Source organism: Podarcis melisellensis, assembly GCF_964234715.1.
Source record: "Podarcis melisellensis genome assembly, chromosome: 17".
Classification (NCBI taxonomy): domain Eukaryota; kingdom Metazoa; phylum Chordata; class Lepidosauria; order Squamata; family Lacertidae; genus Podarcis; species Podarcis melisellensis.
Genome location: NC_138534.1, coordinates 36,236,287 through 36,254,189, shown reverse-complemented (window position 1 = coordinate 36,254,189; position 17,903 = coordinate 36,236,287). Strand labels below are relative to the sequence as shown.

Genomic DNA, 17,903 nt, shown 5'->3' with positions numbered 1-17,903 from the left:
CCCAACCTTGTGCCTCCAGCTGTTTTTGGACTACAATTCCCATCATCCCTTGCCACTGGTCTTGCTAGTCAGGGATGATGGGAGTTGTAGTTCAAAAACAGCTGGAGGCACAAGGTTGGGAAACACTGCAGTTGTCCATGCCTTCAGAAGTCAGGTTGGCCACTATCAGATAGGGGGTTTCCATTTCTTCTAGAGCTGTGCGATAAATTGCCATACCTTTATTGACATCGTGGTAGGTGCTTCAAGAAGAAAATATACCGGTGAAAAAGAAGTGGACACTTAACAGCTTCCCAAGGGGGAGGCCCTCCTCCTCCTGGGAGAAAGAGGCTGCTTGTTCACCCCCTCCCTTGCCCGAAGATGGAGAGTGTGCTGCTACAGGTTCTGTCACCAGGGCTCCTTTTGCCTTCACTGGCAGGGCTTTCTCAGCCGGGAAGAATGAAGGCTCTTGCCCCCCCAGCCAAGGAAGGTCCCCAACTGGTGTGTGCGCATGCCAGAGGGACAGGGGCTTATTTGCGCACCTCAGCCGGGGAGCACAAAGCCTCCTGCTCCCCAGCTGAGGGAGCCCAGATCCTCCTCCTGCTCATGTGCAAGCAGGAGAAGGATCGGGGCTTCTTCAGCCCGGAGCAGTTACAGTTTAATGGAGCCCCCATTCCTGGCTTGTGCGAACCAGTGGTGGGTTAGGGGCTCTGTAAATCTGCTTGGCTGAGGAGAGAGCAGCCGTGCATTCCTCAGTCAAGAAGTTTTTTAAAAAAGGAGGGAGGAACAAGCTGTATTAGTGCTGGGCCGATGCATCTTGAGTCTCACTCTGTGCTGGCATGAGGGGCAAACCGTGATGGCGGTTTCAGTCAGTGGTATATTGTTGTTGAAACAGCCAAGGCTCTGAGTCCCTCTGGCTCCAGTGGCCAGCTGAAGCTTGTTTCTGCCTCGCCTCGCTGGGCACTGGAGAGACTCAGGAGTGATGGCAGTTTCATTAGTGATATGCCACTGAGTGAAACCACCATCAGGGTCTGCCTCTCATGCCTGTCCTGGACAATATATTGATATGTCGCCCAGGCCTAGCAGAGTGGGCTCTTTTGGTAGTGTCACCACCCTTCAAAAGTGCAGGGAATGGCAGCCCTGGTGAGGGCTTTCCCTGTGGCAGCCTCTACATTGTGGAACCCTGTCTACAAAGGTGCATCTAGCAGTTTTGTTGTACGGGTTTCTCACCTTTGTTTTGTGGGACACACCTCTTCCGCTGAATTTATACAGTTTTGTTCCATTTGGAAAGATTTTCTGTGCAATGTTTTCAACTTTTTAAAATTGTGTATTCTATTGCTGTAATCCACCCTGGGATCTTCTGTTGAGGATGGGAAAGAAATCTTATTAAATAATCTGTCTGAATATGGATATATACCACTTCTGAAACTAGAATATGCAATCTTTCCTCTGCTGCTGTGCTCATAGTTGATCACGCTCTTTTTGCTGCTTCTCCAGTTCACATATCAGTTGCCTCTCTGCCAGCCCTTCATTGTAAACTCCAGCCGGTTGTTGTTCACCTACTCCAATTACTGCCAAGTGAAATAAAACCTATAAGGCTGTTGAAAGTTGTTCTTTCCAGTAAACGGAGCAACTAATTGGAAACTGCCAACTACTTGAATGCTGTTTTCATTATAAGACAGTTGGCATCATTATTGCCATATTGGCCCCAGAGAATAAAAATACCAGGCAACCAGCTGTTCCTGTTGTCCATAATATTTTTTCTGGAAGTTCACCTGAGATCTTAAAGAATGTGTGGTTCCACCTTAAAGTTAATACAATTCTCTAGATGTTCCACAATATCAAGACCATTCTATGCCATATTTGAAGTCCCACAATGAAGGAGTGTTCATTTTTAAGCTTATAATAAAGGATATTGGTTAAGAATAAGACATGGGTTTCCAAAATCATGTACCATTTTTCCTTGACAGGTTGTGAGACCTGCAAACCCACCTCCAACATAATCAGTTACTATATGCAGAACTGAGTATATCTGGTAACTTTACGTGCTAGACTGCAGTATAAGCTGCACATGTCTGAGCGTAACATTAACAATGCATGAATATAAGAAGCCCATTAGTTGTAACATACTAGCTCATGTCAGTCTGCACAGCAGCCCATGTAGCTGAATGCATCTTTACTTCTCATAACGTGAATATATATAAGGTTAGATGAATTTTCTCCCTCAATCCTGCACTTCTGATTCCCCAAAATGTTTTATTCATTTTGCCCACAATATTTTGACTAAAACCTCAGGTTATGACAAGTATTCTCACAAATCAGTGCTTAAGTATTAGTCATGTAAGTGTAAATTATATATTCAGCAGCACAAAAAGCACACACCCCCCGGCAAGACCCCTTATTTTTGTGCACATGCTTGATGGGTTTTTGCTTCAGTTTTTTTGCTTTTAGCACAGAAATGTGGTAGCCTACAACAAAAAATAGTTTGCCATCCTCAATGACTTGTGGCAAACCTGAAGATTCTATCATCCTCCTCCTCCTCATCTTGTTAATTATTAATTCATTACTTATATCACAGCCACTCTGGGCAGTTTCAAGCATAATATAAAAATACACTGAGACATCAAACATTAAAAACCTCCCTGTCTTATAATACCTTCTAAAAGTCAGATAGATGTTTATTTCCTTGACATCTGATGGGAGGGTGTTCCACAGGGATTGCGCCACGACGGAGAAGGCCCTCTGCCTGGTTCCCTGTAACTGCACTTTTCACAGTGAGGGAACTGCCAGAAGACCCCCCAGAAAAGGACCACAGTGTTCAGGCTGAACAATGTGGGTGGAGACACTCCTTCAGGTATACAACACTAATACTGAACACCTATCAATTTTCCAAGTGCTTATTCACGACACCTGCAGAATATTTAAATACAGATGGCAGAATTCTTCACAACAGACTTCAAGTAGGTTAAACTTACAAGGTGACTTGCACCTTAAAACAGAAGTATATATGAGCAAAATCAAGCAGGATTCTGTTGCCTCGCCTTGAGGATCTTATAGTAGATGGAAGTGCTTAGTACAGCAATTCACATTAATAGTCAGACAGAATGACATGCTAGGGCCAAAATGAAAAAGTTATTTCATGGCCCGTCAAACATAAATTAACTTTCACTCTCCCTGTCTGTCTTGGTCTCGCTCCAATTAGTGAGCATCTGTCCCAGTCTTGTTTTCATGAAGGGCAATATTCAAGCTCAGCATTTACTTTTGTCTATATTATATAGATATTATATACACTTACACGTTTTCAAAGTATTACGAATGCTACTAGAAACCTTTGCCAGCATGTTTGCAAAATACCCTGGTAATATTTTCTAACTTGTTCAACTTTCTATTACCCCATCCCAAAACATCTAAATTATTTAATATTACAGATTAGTTCTAGATATATTTCTATATAAAAAGTCCTGCTGGTCGGAAGACATGTGATATAGCCACCTTGCTAAATTCAAATAGGTTTGGTTCTTGTCTGTACCCATACTGCACACTGCCCGGGAACACCGTGAACACCACTTTCAGTTCTTATGAAGGAAAGGGGGGATTATTCATGTAACAAATGAATGAATCAATGAAAAGCTCAAATTCACTCACTGTATCAACCCCCCCCCCCAATAATTTGCTTGCATCTTTCAAGTCACTGTACAGCTTCATTTCTCAAATCTGCAGAATTATTCCTCTTCTACAAGGTACAACTACAGCTGTATGCTGTAGTTACGATTTCATTATTCAGGGTTCTGATTTTAGGACTCCAATCCCAGTATTCTGCTGAATAAACTGTTCACAAAGTGACTCTCTAGCTCCATTTAAAAATATGCAAATGAAGTGCAACCCAAGACACTGGAAATGATACATAATCAACCCCCCACCCTATCCCTGGGTCAAATCTCACTAAGGCCTTAAACTTGTGCCATCTGGCTGCCCTCCCTCCGTGTAGAACAAAGCCCAATGTGTGGTTTTTTGTGTTGTTGTTTTTTTAAATCTATTATTGCTTCATTGGCTCACAAGAGCCAACTATTTTAAAATCAATTATACAGATGTGAATTTCATGGCAATAATTTTTTAGACAGTTAATTTTATCTGTTACCTAAGCAAAGTTAGTATAAGTGGCATACATTCTGGAATGCACTATTAGGCTTCAACTTATAATTAAAAAATCATCTAACGTTAATGTGAATATCTGAAGGGCAGATGTCCAGTAGCTCTATTAAGTTGTAGTACTTTATTTATTTATTTATGTTTTCGAGGTTACCAGCATGAGTTTGACCAAACTGCGGGAGGCAGTGGAGGACAGAGGTGCCTGGCGTTCTCTGGTCCATGGGGTCACGAAGAGTCGGACACGACTAAACGACTAAACAACAACAACAACTTTATTTATTTATTAGTCATTTAATGTTGGCTTCATGTGCTGTAGAGGGAAATGAGGGGCATATGGGGCTCATCAACCAGGGAAGCTAGTTGGAAGGGACCATGAGGACCATGTAGACCAAGCCTCTGCAATGTTGGAATCTTTCACCCAATGTGGGGCTCAAACCCACGATTACCAGTAGCCCATCTAGGAGAAGGATAACCCTGATTTGAAACCTCTGCTGCCTTGCGGCTATACTCATTCGTGAGAAAGGCTTTATGAATAATCCCCAAGGAAAAAATCCATACCCGCTGCCTTGCAGGAGATCTTCGGGAGAAGAAAAAGCTAACAGGTAAACCCTACACAAATCCAGTGGAGTCCCTTAGGCAGTTTGATGGCACCTTGTATGCCGCCTCCTGGCAACTCCCACAGCCAAGCTGGTGCCAAGTGTATTGCTCTGCTTTCCTTTGCACCACACTGATGAGGCCAAGAGGTCTTGTTTTCTGGGCAACCCAGGACCTCCATACACACTGCTCAGGCTTGCGTCCCAGAGAGGTCATGTCAGTGCCGCTAACACAGCAAATCAATGTAGTTGTGAGTTACCGGTTTCTGCAGCCACATCAGGCACTTCGATTCTCCACTGCTTTGTCTTCACCCCTGGATGCACACTCCATTGTCTCTCAAGACAGACTGATGCCAACAAAAAATAATGTTGGATAGTTCAGTCAGTAGAGCATGAGACTTAATCTCAGGGCCGTGGGTTCAAGCACCATACTGGGCAAAAGATTCCTGCATTTCAGTGGGTTGAACTAGATGACTTTCATAGTCCCTTCCAACTCTACAATTCTATGATTCTAATACCAAAAAATATTCCCTGGACTACTTACAAACAAAACAAAGAATAGACTAAAAAAATATAGCAATCAATATAGTAACCAAATGGTAAGGATACCATAAGCTTTGATGTTGGTAGTTTGGTTGTCCAAGTATACCTTAGGCTTTATGCAGAAACGTACCTCAAAGCCACATCTAAACTTTCACTGTGTACTTCAAGATAGAGGCAAAAAAGGTATGAGTATCTATTAGAATAATAGATCTAACACAATATAGTTTGCATTTTCATTAAAAGATGGGGTATCCCGTTTCTTCTAATATCCAACAAGGGGTATCCTGTTTCATCTCTAATAGTCAACATACTGAGCTCATGTAATTAGTGGACTTGTGTAATTATTATCACAAGGGAGTAAGGGAAAGGCCAAGAAAACTATATCTGAGTAAGTGTGGCATGTAACATCTTAGACAAACCACCTTAAGATGTCACATGAGGCCTAAGCAATGGGGAAATGGGAGCAATGAACTAGAAAGTATAAACACTGCACAGGCTGGTTTAACAGTCGAATCATTTCTCCTCCCACAAGAAACCCTGGGAATTGTAGTTCTGTGAGAAGGGATTATGGGGCACACTGAATTCCCAGTGCCCTGAAATACTATTTCCAGTCTCCTTTAGGGGAAGGAATGGCAGTTGTAATAAATATTTGTAGTCCAAATGCTGCAACAATTACCAGTAAGTTCTTGCAAGTTCAAATGTGCCTCAGCATTTCAAATCCAGGAAGCTAAAATGGCCAGTTGCAAAGAAATTATCCATAACAGAGCTCACTATTTTAACTAAACACCAAGATAGTACACTCAGAATGTGAGAGGCTAAGAATAAAGCAAGACCTGCAAAGAAATCTTCTTTCCAAAAACAAGTACCTGAAAGGGACTCAGGGCAACAGTATTCACATAACACTATACTGAAAGTTAATTCTAATTGGGGGCGGCCAACAATTTATATCACCAAAAAACTGGTTTCTGCAGCCTAGATGCTCTTAAAATCCTGAGAATCCTAGCTTCCACTAGCATTTCTAGCCCTTAGCATTTCTAGCTGCTTAGATTAATAGTTTTCACTTCAAACATGGGCAATGCAGCTGCTGCCAAAAACTTAAATATGTACTATCACAAACTTTCAAAAAATATGCAGGGGGGAAAAAAGGGAATCAGAAACCCATAAGTATCTTTTATTTTAATAGAGATCCTAATTCAGATTTTAATATTCATACACACAAATCAATGAATTACAGAAGTTTTTAGCAGAAAATGTTGAATGTTTTCTACTCAAATGATCTAACCCAAGGAAGTCTGAGAGAACCAGCATTCTGGAGGCTTCCACTCTCCTTAAAGTTTAGCTTTCCCAGTCCTAACAGCGATGTCATCTATTGAGGAAGGGTGTTTCCAAAACATGAGGACTTTTAAAGTGTAGCACTGTGGCACACAGTGTGTTCTTGGGAGTTTCTTGGGAGAAAAGCAATGACAAACCTTGACAGCATCTTAAAAAGCAGAGATTTCACCTTGCCAACAAAGGTCCGTATAGTAAAAGCTATGGTTTTCCCAGTAGTGATGTATGGAAGTGAGAGCTGGACTATAAAGAAAGCTGATCGCCGAAGAATTGATGCTTTTGAATTCTGGTGCTGGAGGAGACTCTTGAGAGTCCCATGGACTGCAAGAAGATCAAACCTATCAATTCTTAAGGAAATCAGCCCTGAGTGCTCACTGGAAGGACGGATTGTGAAGCTGAGGCTCCAGTACTTTGGCCAACATGAGAAGACTCCCTGGAAAAGACCCTGATGTTGGGAAAGATGGAGGGCACAAGGAGAAGGGGACGACAGAGGACGAAATGGCTGGATAGTGTTCTCGAAGCTACCAGCATGAGTTTGACCAAACTGTGGGAGGCAGTGGAAGACAGAAGTGCCTGGCGTGCTCTAGTCCATGGGGTGACGAAGAGTCGGACACGACTAAAACAACAACAACAACTGTGGCACACAGACCTGGTCACATGTAACACTAAGCTAAACCATGGCATAGCCTAAATGAGCAATTTCCTGGACATAAAATAATGGTCGCTTCAGATCGATCCCATATTTCTGTGAGTAAACCCATGATTTTGCTTAGTGATACGCCAAAACCTGGACTTGTGATATCTCTTGCTCTTGCCAAACCTCAAGCTGTAGCCAAGGTTTGTTCTATGGCTTACTGAACATGGCTTGTCTACAGGAGATAAACCGTGAGCCCAGGTTTGGACATAATGCAAAGACAAAATCCGGCTTGACTTACAGCAAAATAGTAGCAGGACAACCTGAGAAGGAGCAAAATGACGGGAATCTTTGCTATGGGAACCCACACATTAATTGGTTTGTGCTAAGCCATGGTTTAGCTTAGTGTTACATGCAAACTAAGCCACAGTCTTCTGACGTATTCATTTGGGTAGTTTGTACTCAACCCAAGAAATCCCCAACACCCTGAAACTCATTTCCATACACAGGATTATCCTACTGTTGCTCAAACAGTATCAATTATTTGCCACAATGTTATTAAGTAAAAAAAAATACTTAATAAACTGTCCAGTTTATAAATTGTGGAAGGAAAGAGCCACTGCATGTAGAAATAATTTAATGCAAAGCTAATATCAAGCTGAACACTAAATATGAGTAGAATGCTCTTTTATTTTAGTTAAACTGTTTAGCTTTTTTCTCCCAGAAGAACTGTATGTTTGTACCTAACATGTTTCAGTTTGACAATGAATCATTTTGGCACATCTTACATAGTTACAATTCATTATTTCCTCTCTTCTAGAAAATAGAATAATCAGATGCCTGACCTATTAGGAGCGTGATTAATGGCCAGGTTCAGACATCACTTTAAAGCATAGTTAAGGTTATACTAGGGTTTAATGTGAACAAGCAGTATGTTGGTGTACACTGCTCAAAAGTCCATGCTGCACTCTCCCACTGTTGCTTCCATTGGCACATTGGGGAAGAAAGAGACCAGAGGCTGTCTTTGAGTTATTTGTGAACCGGCTCTCCTGGTTTGTTTCTCCAAAACAAACCTTAAGTAATAAGCAAAGTGCAAGCCTTGGCTTCCACTCATGGTTTGTTTGGAGAGAAATACACACAAAGTCAGCTTCTGTTTCGTTTGTTACCCAAGCAAAGAGAGAAATAAGAAGTGCGGCAGGGATTTTTAACCTTAACTATGGTTTTAACACAATGTCTGAATCAGTCCGTTTATCCTACTAGGGTATCGCTTCCTACTGTTCGACACGTAAGGCTAGGGCAGATATAATGTTGATTGATCCTTGAACTGCCATTAAAAAAAGAAAAGGAATAGCTAAGCATGTGGAATTACCTTATGAAGATCATTGGCCCCTTGCAGCAAAGTACACCCCAGCAATGGCTTTCTAATGTCCAATGCCCTGTACTTGAGTTCATCATAAAACGTACAGCAGAATGATCCAAAGACTTTCATGCAAAGTATGCTGTGGTACAATGGGTCAGTAAATCTGGCTGTTAACCAGAAGGCTGGTGGTTTGAGTTCACCCAGGGATGACTGTGGACAGGATACCTGCATGGCGGAGGCTGGACTAGATGACCCTCAGGGTACCCTTCAACTCTACAATTCTATGATCCTAGTGGCTCTACCACTTAGCTACCAGCCCCACTGACTTGCCTTTGGCACTGTAATTCTTTCTGAGGCACTATGAGAGGGAAGGGCAGTGGATCACAAAGGAATTTTATCAGCAACTAGTATACTGCTGCTTATGAAACAGTGGCAGGAGTATTTTGACATAAACAGATTGACAAATAGACAAAGCTGTAATCCCCCCCCCCCAATTTATTTTTATATTATCAACTCTCATTATGGGTAACTCTCCTGTTGGTTCCCAATCCTGCCAATAGAGCTATAAGACATATCACAGTAGGAATGAAACTGTAAACTGCTGTGACTGTAAAACTATATTACCAAGAAGTTTTACAAAAAAAAAAAAGTAGGAACTTGGCTCCTTTGGATAGGAATTTTGGCAAAGAGGCTCAGTCTGACTCAAGCCAGATTTTAACAGATACAATGGCTGGGTTTGAAAGGAAGTACAAGAATACTGGAATCTGTCCTCCTAGTATATATGTATATAAACAACAACACGGCCTCCCAGTTTAGGTGCACTTCAAAATTTACAAAGAGCATAAATTAGAGCAGTAACAACAAAACAATCCTAGTTGGCTCAACTGAAAGTGAATTCTTGTTTCTCTCCCCTTCCCTCCTAACAGATCATTCTTGGCGGCGTGCTTTTCAGAAGTACAGACACTTTCCATAAGCCATAATACTACATATTTTTCCCCACCACAAATGATTCCAACCTAAATCAAACTGTTATCTTAGCATACTTGAAGTTATTAATATACACAGAGACAAGAAAGCTATGATGCTGCAGAAAGATTTGGGTGGTCATGGCTTATCTTCACAGAGTGAATGCAACCCCATCTTCAACCCATGTCTGTCAATGTGTCACAGATTATGTGGATCAGACTTTTAAATGGGAGAGTGATGACCCAAACCCCACTCTACTCTACCAGTTCTGAAGCAGGGTGGGCCCTGGGCAAATCCCCATCTCTCCTCTCTAGCCTAGTTCATGGGGCTGTTCCAATGATAGTATGAGACCATTTACACTGTCCCAAGCACTCTGAAGAACCAGCGCAGAGTACTAGAATGTTGGACTAGGGCCTGGGAGAGCAAGATTTGAATCCCCACTCAGCCATGAAGCTCATTAGGTAACCTTGAGCCAGTCACAAGGTTGTTGTGAGGATGAAATGGGGAGGAGAACCATGCACACCACCTTGAGAGTCTTGGAAGATAAAGGTGGTATATAAATGTGATAAACAAACAAACAGCAACAGCAATCACATTGCACCTCTGCAGAAGATCAAAACAAGCTGGGGGGAGAGAGGAGGAGCAGGATTTGTGTGGGCAGCAGATAAGTATGGCCCCAGTGCCTCAGCTGATCAAATGACTGTATTTGTGTATGTGCTTGTACATGCGTCTGACAAGAGGAAATGCAGGTGCCATGTGGTAAGTGGAGAAGGGACTTTGCAAAGCTGCAATGTCAGAAGATTCTAAGAAGGGAAAGGGGGCAGGCAGGAAAAGGCAGTTTGTTAAGGCTGAAACAGTTTTTTGGCCTAGTGACATAAGGCCTTTGGTTTAACTCACCATTTTGACACTTTTGTTAATAAACGTTAGCATTACAACTAAAGATGTAACACTGTTGCAGCCACAGGAAAAACAGAAATAGGGAAATTGAAATACACTCCTTTCTTATAAAACCTAAATTTGTCTTACTGTTTTAATATAAATTGCATAATTTATAAGGTAGTTAGCATACCATAATTATACCTACTTGGCAAATTTATTAAATTTACAGAGCAATGCTATGCATGTTTACTCAGAAGACAGACCTAATCTGTTTAGTGGTGCTTACTCCCAAGTAAGAACGCTATAGGCTTGCAGTCTCCAAAGAACAAATGTCTTAGTTTTGTCTAAGCAAACTTGTGAATATACTCAATACAAGTCACACACACACACACACACACACACACACACACACACACACGGCTGTATCTATGCTACCTAAGCAAATGCTTTTTTGAGGGGAGGAGGGTTGAATTGGAAATAGAAACAAAGCCATGCATTGGAAGAAAGTGTTTTATCCGGCAACAGAAGCAGTCTTATACAGTCATACTAAAATGTGTGTGTCTGTGTGTGTATGGGAACATTGCACTTGTTCTTTTACTAAGAGCCCAGCAGCATATTGCATGTCAAATTTAATCTGGATAACAACACTTTTCAATAGCACATTATCATTCTTAAACACAGTAGATTGCCTTTCCCAAAATATGAGGTACAAACATTTTTATATAGATGCAAACTTGTCTCAAAAAGCATTTAACTCACGTCAAAAGATAAAAGTATTTCATGGGAGTTTCCCGGTAGGGGAGAGGAGTGGATTCTGAAAAGATCCTGAGGAAGAATGTTCCTTCTCCCCTGAATATTTATGTTCTTCTTTTTCACACCTCATGGCTACAATATTAGAATGAAACCTGGTACAAACATCGAGGGCGCAATTCCATGGATGGCTGGTTTTTCTTTTTTTGTTTATTTTGGCAGAGTTCTGTCTGAATGTCAGCTTGGCTACTCTACCCAGTTAAGCAGGGAAGGAAAATACTGTACAGAACACAGCTCAATTTACACAGAGACATAAAAAATCCTGAGACATAAATGAAAGCGGATGTACAAATCAAGGAGAATATTTTGCTTCAAATGCAAACCCCAGTTCAACATGTAGGTGTTTTCAACGAGGTCAGAAACAAGTGAGGCTTCTTTGACCACAATAATAATCAGCAGCAAGAACACCTACAGGCCACAAAGAATTTCAGATTTATGTTTACAACTTTAAAAAAGGCATATGCATGCCAAGATGAAAGTTCCACAGACCTTACACTTTTCTACAGCAACACACACATACACCCTTTCTGTTATGGACCTACTAGACATGATGCAAGAAATTCTTCAATTAGATCTCCGTTTTTTGAATAAGTGTCAAGAGCAACAGCAGGGAGACAATATATTACGAATTCAGCACTTGGGGAGCTACTACTCACCAATCTTCTGTATTACATCTACTTTGTCCTCAAATAATGTGTTCACGTGACTTGAAGTCAAGAGACATGACTATCATTAAACTAAAATATACACTCAGAAAGATTCAGAGGTGGTTGCAACGTAGGGGGAAACCAAATATATGCAGGTGCTTCTGTGTGCCACGATACATTCATTTCTAGCGGCAAATGCATCAATGGAAACAGATGCAAGGAAAGGAGACCCAGACCCCTAAGAGGCTGGAATTTATCATCAATTGCTTATGTTCTGAACTCTTAACCCTTCTTTCAGAGCACCAGGATGCTAGCAGCACACACATAATAGCAGGGAAAAATGCTTACTGAATATTCAACAGAAATGTAAATGCATACTTAAAGCAGCCTTTGAGCAAAACAATGGCCCTATGACCTATTGATATCAATCTTTCATTCAGCACACTACCCTTTGCTTTTCTTTCCCTGTGGTAGTTTCTGTTTGCTAAACCCAAGGGTCATGTCTCAAGACCAGAGGAGAGCTATGCTAAGTGAATTCTACAGTGAGACTGTAGGATAGAGTTGTGTAAAGAATAATCTTTTTGCCTCCTTTCTCATATGAAAACTGTTTGCTTAACTCTAAAAAGCACCAGAGATCAAAATACCACTGTGTTTTGGTATTTTATATGATGCTGCAAAGCTGAGATAGAAATGCCTTTCTTGAAATACCACATACCCATTTCCTCCAGAGCCAGTATATTTTGGGGGGGGCAGGACTTGGGGGGCAGTAGTGACATGATTGGTCAGCTAGTTAAATATTTCTATTGTTTTACTTGATCTAGGGGGGCAGCTGCCCCCCTGCCCACACCCATGTGCTCCGCCATCAGTTTCTCTCTCCCACTACAGCTTAAGTTCAGTCACCTTTTCAGGGACTCAAAGGCAATTTTAAGGAAGGATCTCTGCTCATGTGTATACTTCAACCTTTGATAATATATATTGCAAGTTTTTACATAGGTTCCAAAATCTGTTTGACCAGAGGCATCTATTTGATAAACTATGTGCACATGATGGGGAAGAGTAGCCTGTCTAAAATCAACTTCAGTCTCCAGTGTGTTCCAGTGTCACACTACTTTTTACAGGACTCAAATAGCAACCTACATCACATAAAACTTTCAAACATTAAAGACCAGGACAGCTGCTGAATGACAGAAAAACCATGTATGTAACATATCAGTAAGAGTTCACAGCCCATAAGTTTCTCAATTTCCAGTCCATATCATCCATGAAGTTCTGTGCTGTATTGGCTCTTATAAGCTATTACGCTTTGGGCTCTTATTTCTGGAAATCCTTTTAAGAGATTTTGGGGTTGGGGGCTAGGAGGAAGTCACAATAAAGTAATACGGGTCATGGTTATTTCCGATTAAGACTGACCCAGTCATCCTATTTCAACACAAAGAACCTCAAGCAGTATTGTATTTGATAATTTAAGAGTCTATCGGCTTAGATGACCCTTAAAAGGGGGGGGGGGCAGAATAACTGTTCTCAGACACACAGACCTGAGATTTATTGGATTAAAAGGCAGACATGTATTAGATACCCACATTAAATTATTTCAACTACTTTATTAGTTGGAAAATGTCAAAATCCTGGGTATTGTCCATTTGACATAATTTTACTGAAGTGAAGGAATCTTTCTGCATAAGAGTGGCCTTGATTCCTTCCTTTTAATGCATTTTCATTTAAAATGAAGAGGCAGAGAAACAGGAGGTGGTGAGCCACAACACATACTGCTTTTGCTCACTGTTTTAAAAACCTTTAAAAGTACACCACCCCTTCTATACTGGCTGTGCAACTGACATTATGAACCCATTTGCAGCAAACAGCTCAGAATTAGAATTTTACGATGACTGTCCCTAAGCTGTACAACCTCCTTCCTGTTGAAGTCAGGATAGCTACCTCACTGCTGCCATATATGTTAAGCCCTTGATCCAAGTCCTATTTCTGAGGCTTTTAAAGTTTGGGTTGTACAATACAATTGATGACATATCCATTCTTCTTATTCTGCCTTTCCAGACATCCACCACCAGCTAATGTTAGTATCATAATCTATGCTGGATCCAGTGTGTTGGAAGCTCAGCATGTTGCTGACAATATTTAGGACTTGGTCACTGACAAGTCAAGCAATATTCTTCTTCAATGCAAATGATGCACATAAAGCTGAATTGCACCAGCACAGTCCATTAGCACATCCCCCTCCAAGACAGGTAATCGGTAATTCACAAGAAAAGATAGGCAACGGATGGTGCACAAATGAAGAAACTCAAAGCGGGAACAAACATGCTGCTGTAGCAGGAAATCTATCATTATTCACTCTTGATTATAAGGCAAAAGCACTACATAGGTGGAAAAGTTGGCTGAAGAAGAGTGACCAAGAATGTGAACATGTAGCTTATACTGTTAATCTTAAAACACATCACTAATCATGCATTCACTGTAAGAACACAACACAATGGAATAAAACTCCCAACTGTACGGATTTCAGATTTTCTGAGGGCTACAGTCAAGGCACTGAATAACCCACCAATTAAGTAAGTCGCACAATTCTAATTTTGTCTATCCCTATAGGAGATGAACATCCTCAAGTTAGATGCTATAGCCCAAGGCAGAAGTCTCCCCAGAGTTCTGTAAAATACTGTAGTATTTTCCAATGTCTTTCTGATAATACTGCTTTTGATGTGTTCTAGAATCCTATTAACCCTTCTTTGATGCAACAAAAGCTTTGTTCAATCCCATCTTCATATTGCCACTACATCTGAATTTACATTTTCAGGAAAACAGAAACCGTACAGAAGTGGAAGACAGCATATAAAGAGAGACACATGAAGAAATCTATGTTCTAGTTTAAGGGTAATCACCGACACTTATTTCCCAGCAGAAAATGCTTCAACCATGAAGACCTGGATGAAAAAACTGGAACCTGATTTGACCAAATCAAGAACATGGGGGGGGGGTTTCAAAAAATGAGTGTCAAGTGCATCTAGCTCAGCAAATTTAAGGATTACACTTTTAAAGCAAGATAAAAGCACACCCAAACTACCCCTACTGTTATCTCAGGATTCTAAACACTTGTAAAATCCCTTTTTTTCTTACATTGACAGTTCAGTTCCATCCCCTCCTATTTCCTACATGAGTTGGTGCAAACCCAAGTGAACTGTCAGTAATGTAAACAGCATACATTTATACAGAAATATAAACATGCCCACAGACAGATTTTAAATTATTCACTAGGTAGCAGCTCATCATATTGATAATCAAAAAGGAATAGCTGGGGACTTCCATCCCCTCAATTTAAGCCGTTCACATGCTCCCCACCTCATACCTTCACTTACATTTGACTTGGTGCACCCACAAGTAGGAAGACTGCTGATGGCAAAATAAACCCCTTATATAAGAGTGCAAGAGAAAAAATACAGACCGCGAAATTATCAAATAGCTGTAGGCTGCCAAATCTGTCATCTGAGGCAAAACACTGCAACATCAAATTTCCATTTGACAGCAGGAAGTCCTTTTTGTGAAGTTACAATATAGAATCAATAGTCTGGTGCATATTTTATAAACACATGAGATTCACTCTCCTTGTGCCTTTAGTACCAAATTATATGGACAAGTTCAGAACTATTTAGATAGGACTACCAAACAGAAGCAACATAATTTGGTAGGTGTACAAATTTGAACAGGAGAATCTTAGCAGTTAATGCAGTTCGAATTCTTACTCCTAGTTACTGAATCCATCTGGCAATAGCCAGTTTCAATGCCCCTGGCTGTAAGCATTTCATTGTTCAAGGATCCACCCTCAACGTCATCAGCAATCCAGCAGCTATGTTCTTTCTTGACTTGATGACGGCATGTTAATCATTTATTGTACCACCCTATGTTTTAATTCCTATCCACAATTACACAAGACTGGATGGGACACGTGCAGTTAGCCAATTTTCATCTTCGCAAAAGAAGATGACATGTATAACCCACAGGTAGGAAGTTGCCTTATACTGAGTCAGACCATTGGTCCATCTAGATCAGTACTGTCTAGACTGACTGGCAGCAGCTTCTGATGTTTCAGGCAGGGGACATTCCCATCCCTACCTGGAGATTGAACATGGAACCTTTTGCATGCAAAACAGATGCTCTACAACTGAGCTGCAGCCCCTTCCCCTGTTCCGTTAGAGATTATCTCCAGATACGGAATAGTCACCCCTCTAGGGACTACACATTTCAAACTGCATGTTTTAATGCTCCCTTATACATAAAACACCTGTGAATAGAAAATTTAACACATCAGGAAGAGAGCTAGACTACAATCTCTCTCTCTAACTCTGCTCACACTCATGACTGCTCCAACACAAAGATATAGGAACTGGTGCCTCTACAATGTATAGGTGGTCACTCTGACTTAAGCCCCTTTTGCTGTGATCATACAAATTGCAGCAATACAGACAAAACTCAATGAAGACACCAGTGTTTATAGATAAGTGTTCCATATGGTCATGTCCACATATACTCCCAAACGCCCAAAACCACATTTTAGCCTTTGTGCTTCCCTTTTCAGCAACAGTAACCCATCCACACAACAAATAACCCATTCACCCAACAAATATTGTTGTGCAGGGCAGCAGGGGGAGAATGGTATTCAGAAGAGGAGAAAGAGAAAACAGCCTGAGCAGACAGCTATGCTGTTGTATAGCCCTCAGTCTGAAAGAAATAAAATCTAGCTAAATAAATATTTAAATGCAAGAGCAGGTAAACATCAAGAATCAAAATAATATTACAGCCCAGAAAGGCAATGTAAGCACCTTCAGATTAAAAATCTTCAAAGTACTTTCTTGTAAGAACACAGACATTTCTTTCTTCTTTCTGAACATAGCAATCCTTCTAGGGTTGCCATACGTCTGGAATATCCCAGAATACTGCAGTCAGCAGCAGTGTCTGGGCGGAAGTTGGTAAAATGTCCAGGAAAATCTGAACGTATGGCAGCCCATGTCGGCAGTGTCGTTTTTGCCAATAATCAATAAAAATAGTCCCCAAACAGCAAGTTTTTATGTGATTTTGCAAAAGCTTGAAAAAAGAAAGCCCAACAACTTTTCTGTCCAGATTTTTACTGTTTGGAATATGACAGCCATGGCTGAGAGGCTATAAGATATGGTAGATGCCCCCCCACCACACCACCAGATATGTCACTGCCATGAAAAACACCCCTAAACCAGACCCAAATACCCAACAACCACCCCTACTCCTGCAATTGGGGGTGTCGGGACAGAACATCCCATAAAGTGGGCAATAATGCCACCAAGTATAACTGCTGCAGTTATTTTCTATGTCTTAGCCCATCCCCTTCATCGTATGTATTTTGTAATCAATGGCCACTAGTCATGAGCGCTGTGTTCTACCACCACTGTTGAAGGCAGTATGCCTCTCAATGTCAATGTGCTGGGCATCACAAGTGGGGAGAGTGCTGTTATGCTCAGGTCTTTCTTGTGAACTTCCCATAGGTTGGCTATTCTTATGTTCTTGTCTGAAGCATTGCTTTTTCCTCCCACCCCCAACAGTGGGAGAAGTATTTCTCCCACACAAAGGAGACAGACTTCCTGCCCCACCCCAACAGAGTAAGTTCTCTGTTGGTACAAGCCACACACTCCACTTTACTCCCTGTCATTGCTAGCCAAATGCTCATGCTTTTCCTCTGCAGGATCAAAGCTAGGATGCATGGAACAGAACAAACTATCGCTACCACTGCACATACTCCTTAAATGCAACTCCAAAGGGGAAGGGATATGGATACTCACAAGTCACTACAGTCCCCTCCTCAGGCAGAGCCATGTTCACAGGCAGAGCACTCAGGTGACACCACTTACACCTGCCCAGAGATCTATTCAGATGCTGTGTTGTATGAGCTCCCTTTCCTTCCCTTTGCACATTTTGCTCCAAACCAGTGGTTATAGGGATGTCTTGAGGCACCAGTAACATTTTCCTTGCTGACCAGG

At 41.3% G+C, this 17,903-nt stretch overlaps 1 protein-coding gene across 1 annotated transcript in view; it reads right to left on the bottom strand.

Annotated features, from left to right (window-relative positions):
* RNF38 (ring finger protein 38) overlaps positions 1-17,903 on the bottom strand; it is an 80,746-nt gene that overhangs the window by 42,748 nt on the left and 20,095 nt on the right. The window lies entirely within an intron of this gene.